At 44.8% G+C, this 6,079-nt stretch overlaps 2 pseudogenes; both read right to left on the minus strand.

Moving 5' to 3' along the window:
* Positions 1-1,371: 1,371 nt before the first annotated feature.
* LOC125444335 lies at positions 1,372-2,052 on the minus strand (annotated as a pseudogene).
* A 1,775-nt stretch (positions 2,053-3,827) lies between these two features.
* On the minus strand, positions 3,828-4,433 carry LOC125444336 (annotated as a pseudogene).
* Between the last annotated feature and the right edge of the window lie 1,646 nt (positions 4,434-6,079).

Genomic DNA, 6,079 nt, shown 5'->3' on the forward strand with positions numbered 1-6,079 from the left:
TATTCCAAACACCCATCACACGTTGCGTGAAGAAGTGTTTCCTTTTATTAGTCCTAATTCTTCCCCCCAGCATTTTCAATGAATGGCCCCTGGTTCTTGTATTGTGAGAAAGAGAGAAAAATTTCTCTCTGTCAACATTTTCTACCCCATGCATAATTTACAGACTTCAATTATATCCCCCCTCAAACGTCTCCTCTCCAAACTAAAGAGTCCCAAACGCTGCAGCCTCTCCTCATAGGGAAGGTGCTCCAGTCCCTCAGTCATCCTCGTTGCCCTTTGAAGACCTTTCTAGAATTGGTCCACAATGTGGTGGTCAGATGGTTGACTGGTATCTGTAGCCTGAAAAGCTCCAAGCTCCTCCAAGCTTCGAAGCTAAGCTCAGTTGCCCTGTCAGTACCTGGATGGGAGACCCTCGAGAAGAACCTGGATTGATGTACAGAGGAAGGCAATGGTCCCAGGATTGCCACGAGTCACTTGGCAATCAGTGGCGTAGGAGGTTAAGAGCTCGTGTATCTAATCTGGAGGAACCGGGTTTGATTCCCAGCTCTGCCGCCTGAGCTGTGGAGGCTTATCTGGGGAATTCAGATTAGCCTGGGCACTCCCACACACGCCAGCTGGGTGACCTTGGGCTAGTCACAGCTTCTCGGAGCTGTCTCAGCCCCACCTACCTCACGGGGTGTTTGTTGTGAGGGGGGAAGGGCAAGGAGATTGTAAGCCCCTTTGAGTCTCCTACAGGAGAGAAAGGGGGGATATAAATCCAAACTCTTCTCTTCTTGACAACACACAATTATTATTATTATTATTATTATTATTATTATTATTGTTGTTGTTGTCGTCGTCGTCGTCGTCGTCGTCGTCGTCGTCGTCGTCGTCGTCGTCGTCGTCGTCGTCGTCGTCTGTGGAGCGACACGGATATTTGTATTCATAACTGTGTAGCTACATAGGCAGCACATTGAATTTTTTTAAAGAGAAAAACTATATATTGCTGGAATCAGCAGGACCAGCTGAGTACAATTATGTACTTTGTGGGGGCTGAAAAGGAACCCAGGATCAGAGCCTGGAAAGAGAACGTCCTGTTTATATTTTGCAGAATGGACCTGAGTGATCTTGAGCATGTCACAGTTTCTCAACCTAAGTAAACTGACAGTTTTGTTACTCTGAGAATTACATGAGGGGATGTGTGTGTGTTTTGTGTGTGTGCGTGTGTGAAACAGAGAGACAGAGAGAGACAGAGAGAGCACCTTGTGAAAATGCACGTTGGGACCCAGATCACGGAGAAAGAAACCAGCAAGACACTTTTCTTGATCTTGTGTGAACAAAGACAGCCTGGCCGAGAGAAACCCCTTGCCTATTTCCAGCAAGAGAAGGGCCTTATTGGAAAGAAGTCAATGCCCACTTCTCCTTTTTTGTGCAGGCTCCTGGTTGAGTCTGCCCCACTGTGTCTGTTGCACAGTAATACATGGCAGAATCGGCAGCCGTCACTGAGGTCAGCCGCAGGAAATATTTTGTTTGTGAAGCATCCACCGAGATGGTGATTCGGTCTCTGAAAGCTGGAGCGTAGCTAGTGCTCCCAGTCCAGTATCCCATCCAGACCAGCCCTTTCCCAGGAGCCTGGCGAACCCAGTGCCAATAATCGCTGCTTGTGACGGAGCCCCCGGTGACCATACAGGTCAGCTCGAGGGTCTCTCAGGTCTGACCACTCCTGGCCCAGATTCCTTTAACTGGAGCTGGGATGAAAGTCCTGGAAGAGGCAAAGAAAACTCCAGTTAGACATTCATAGCCATGCCTGAAAAACCTCCTCTCTGAAAATCACACCCCCTTTTCCCCAAAACACAAGAGCAGTTTTCACAATCAGTACGAGGTGTAGAATCCAATGGCCCCACCAAGGATATTTCCATCTGACTGATTAGTAGAATCAACTGGGAGGAGATACCAACCTAGGAAGAGAGTCAGGAGAAACAGAGGAATGAGGCCAGTAGCCATGTTAAACTCCTCGAGAGAATATTAAGAGGGGATCAGAACATCAAATGCAGGTTTTCCCTTGAGGTGGAGAGACAACAGGGACTCAGGGGCTCTGAGCTTGCATTTGACTGGGAGGCCAGTCAGAGAATTTGCATATTGCCTGGCTACGCTTTGGTAAGAGGTCCTTAGGAAACCCCTTAAAGCCAAACACTTCATCCCGAGCCAAGACAGCGTCAGTGTTAATTTCCATCTTTCACCTTGGACTGATGGTGCAGCAAGAATGGTGTGAGTGGAAGTGTAGTGATCGGCTGCAGATATTATAGAGGAGAACCTGGAAGTGTGTGGATGAAAATGAAAAGGAACCAAACCCAAATTAGGAGAGTGGAATAGAAGAGGGTTAGTGTTTTTCCCTTCGTAATGCTGCCCTTTTTAACCTGCCCCCCTCTCTGGTCCTCACCAACAATTGACATCTTGCACGAATCAGAATTGGTCTGGGGAATTCTGAGGAGCTGAAGAAGATGAGTTTGGATCTATATCCTGCTTTTCTCAGTCATAAGGAGTCTCAAAGGGGCTTACAAAACGCTTTCCCCTTTGTCTTGCGCCATCCTTTCACTCAGAAGAGTTTGTCAGTGATCCATTCATTTATCACTTTAAAAAAGCGCATTTATAGATTTGAGTTTTTTTCCAAGGGGGATATTTCTAGTTTTTGGCCTCCAAGAATCCCCTTTTTTCAAAAGCGTTTCAAATATTTATATATTTAAATAATATATTTTGCATCACGACGGATCTGGTTGATTGCAGGCTAGCTGCATTTTGAAAACATCCAGCAATTGGGGAAGGAGGTGTGTCTTGATGTGTTCCTGGGGCTCTTTCTGGCACAAACGTTTTGAGGCAGGAAATAAAATGTTTCTTCTATGGAGTTCCGGATTGTTTTTACCCCAACTGTTTTTTTTGTGCAGCCTCAAAATGTTTTAAGTTCCTCCTTTTTGAAACGATTCTAAAGGCTGAAGCGTTTTGAAAACATCTTCATTTGCTGTGCGTTTCCTATTTTCCTATTCCTAAATTTATTCCTATCAATTTACTACGTTTCCTATGCTCCTCTGCTTCCCAGAGTTTCCTCCTCAGTACATTTTTCTCTGTTCACCCTTTCCTGTTTTATTTCAGTCATTTCTGTTTTTTAATTGTTGTGGTGCTAATCTTCGATGCTCAAAGCATATGAAAAATAGAGAATCCTGGCAAGAAGCTATGAGGCATTGAAATGTCGATTCAATACAACTAAAAAAAAGGGTGAGAAAAATCACAATGGGCCGCATTTCTTCTTCACCCCTCTCTTCGGCCCCTTCCGCACACGCAAAATAATGCATTTTCAAACCACTTTCACAACTGTTTGCAAGTGGATTTTGCTATTCCGCACAGCTCCAAAGAGCACTGAAAGCAGTTTGAAAGTGCATTATTCTGCATGTGCGGAATGAGCCTCAGTTTCCTAGAGAAGAAATGGATGCTGTCACGGCCTGGAGCTGTAGAGGATGCTGCTGTTTAAGTGGGAGGAGCTTGCTGGAGGGATTTGAATAAAGGGCGTAAGGACCAGTCGATAAAAGGAGAAACATTTGCCCAGCTTCCCAGGTCAAGTGCAAAGGGTGCTGTGGGATCCAAGTAAAAGAGACAAACAATAAGTAAAGAAAAGGAATAATAAAATACAATCATAATAGTAAAATAAAAGAGACAAATATCAATCAGGGAACGGCCTTCCCCCAACAATAGGATATTAAAGGCGTTTGATCTGCTTCTGAACAGCTGCGTTACTTTTTTGGTCAAAGAATATTGGGAAGGCCCATTTTCAGGAAAAAGTGCATTTGCCCTGTGCTTTAACCAAACTGTGGATCTTTGTGGGCTGTGGTTTTCGGAGACCAAGACCCAGCTGCGTGTGTCTGGATGTAGGAGTCTGAGGGTGGTTTTTGCCTGGATGCTCCGTTGATTCACTTCTCTGTGCGTCTTGCACAATAATATGTTGCGGTGTCTGCAGTTGTCAGGGAGCTCAGTTGAAGATAGACCTCATTCCTGGACGTATCCCTGGTGATGCTGATCCGGTTGCTGAATGCTGGATTGTATTGCGTGGTTCCTCCACGTGCAGTAGCCCGGATGAATCCCAGCCACTCCAGGGGTTTCCCTGGGAGCTGTCGGATCCAGTTCCAGTAGTTATCGCTGACTTGGACCCCGGAGATGATGCAGGTCAGTTTGAAGGACCCTCCTGGTTTCACCATTGCTGGGCCAGTTTGGGTCAGCTGGGGAGCGGAAAAGGTACCTGAAAAAGAAGAAGACAATAGGAATGAGAGCCAGTTTCAGAATTCTGCCTTGTTGCAAGCCTCCTTCATCTTTACTCAGTGCACAAACTCTCACCTGGCGCAATACTCAACAGAATGAGAAAAATCACAGCTGCTTCCATCTTTGTTCTTCCGCTGCTGTCTGTTTCCTTGAGATGGACCTGGATACAGCCAAATCTTGGAGCTCCAGCAGATGATGCTGTTTAAGTAGGAGGAAGTTCCCCGGGAAGTTTGCATAGAGGGTGGATGGGCCAGAGGCAGAATGGATAAAAGGAAGCCCACTTGCTGGGTTTAGTAAATCAAGATTCAAGCACAATGTTCACCACTCTCATCCTTTACCATTATGCTGACAAAACAAACTAACGCTCAAACGTTTTGTGTGAATGTGAGAACCAGCATTTCAGCCGAACAAACGTTGTGTCAGTTGTCCGTAACTAGTAAGGTTGTTTTCACTTTCTTTCTATTTTTACAGAACCCACAGCAGAGATTCGTGTGGCGAATGTGGTCACTTAGAAGCAAGTGAAACAGGGAAGGATATGTTTCTCCGTGACCACCAACTGCCTATTTTTTTGGAAGAATAAGAGTTTGGATTTATATCCCCCCTTTCTCTCCTGCAGGAGACTCAAAGGGGCTTACAATCTCCTTGCCCTTCCCCCCTCACAACAAACACCCTGTGAGGTAGGTGGGGCAGAGAGAGCTCCGAAGAACTGTGACTAGCCCGCGGTCACCCAGCTGGCGTGTGTGGGAGTGCACAGGCGAATCTGAATTCCCCAGATAAGCCTCCACAGCTCAGGCGGCAGAGCTGGGAATCAAACCCGGTTCCTCCAGATTAGATACATGAGTTCTTAACCTCCCATGCCACTGCTGCTCCCAGAAGAAACCCAGAAAATTTATCAGTCCAAGTGGGCAAATCTACACTCTGCCACACCATCTCATCTTTGACAGGAAACATTTGTGAAGTCAGTAAAGTTGGCAGTGGAAGATTGCAGAGCTCACTTTTATAACTGAAGCACCCACATATTTCAAAATGTAATCTTCAGCATATACCCTCATCCCAAAACTGCCATTTGGTAACACAGGGACTGATGTATGAGACAAATAGAAGTTGGCAGATTTGCAAATGCACCATTCTTACACCCCCTCATCTCTGCCTACATATTTTCAACACACTGTGGTTTATTGTTCCAGGCATTTCTCCACCTGATTTTAATTTACTCCGCAATAGTCTATCTTACAGCATCCTTTCACTCAGAAGAGTTTGTCAATGATCTATTCAGTTTTTATTTTAAAAAGCATATTTATACATTTTGGTTTTCTTCCAAGGGGGACATTTCTAGGTTTTTGTTTTCAAGAAATCCCGTTTTTCAAAAGTGTTCCAAATATTTATACATTTAAATGATATAATTTATGTCACAACGGATTAGCTGCAATTTGAAAACATCCAGCCATTTTGGAAGGAGGTGTGTCTTGATGTGTACCTGGGGCTCTTTCCGCACAAACCTTTTAAAACGTTTTGAGGCAGGAAAGAAAATGTTTCTTCCACAGAGTTTCACACTGCTTCCTCCCCATTTTTTTTGCAGCCTCAAAATGTTTTTAAGTGCATATTCCTTTTAGAAACTCTTCTCAACACTGAAACGTTTTGAAAACATCACCACTTGCTGTGCGATCAATTTACTACGTTTTCTATTCCTCTCTGTTGCTCTAAATTTCCTCCTCAGCGTATTTTTCGGGGCTCACTCTGTTCCCCCTTGCCTGTTTTATTTCAATCATTTCTGTTTTACAATTTTTACAGGGCT

The sequence above is a fragment of the Sphaerodactylus townsendi genome, linkage group LG15 (assembly GCF_021028975.2).
Source record: "Sphaerodactylus townsendi isolate TG3544 linkage group LG15, MPM_Stown_v2.3, whole genome shotgun sequence".
Lineage (NCBI taxonomy): Eukaryota > Metazoa > Chordata > Lepidosauria > Squamata > Sphaerodactylidae > Sphaerodactylus > Sphaerodactylus townsendi.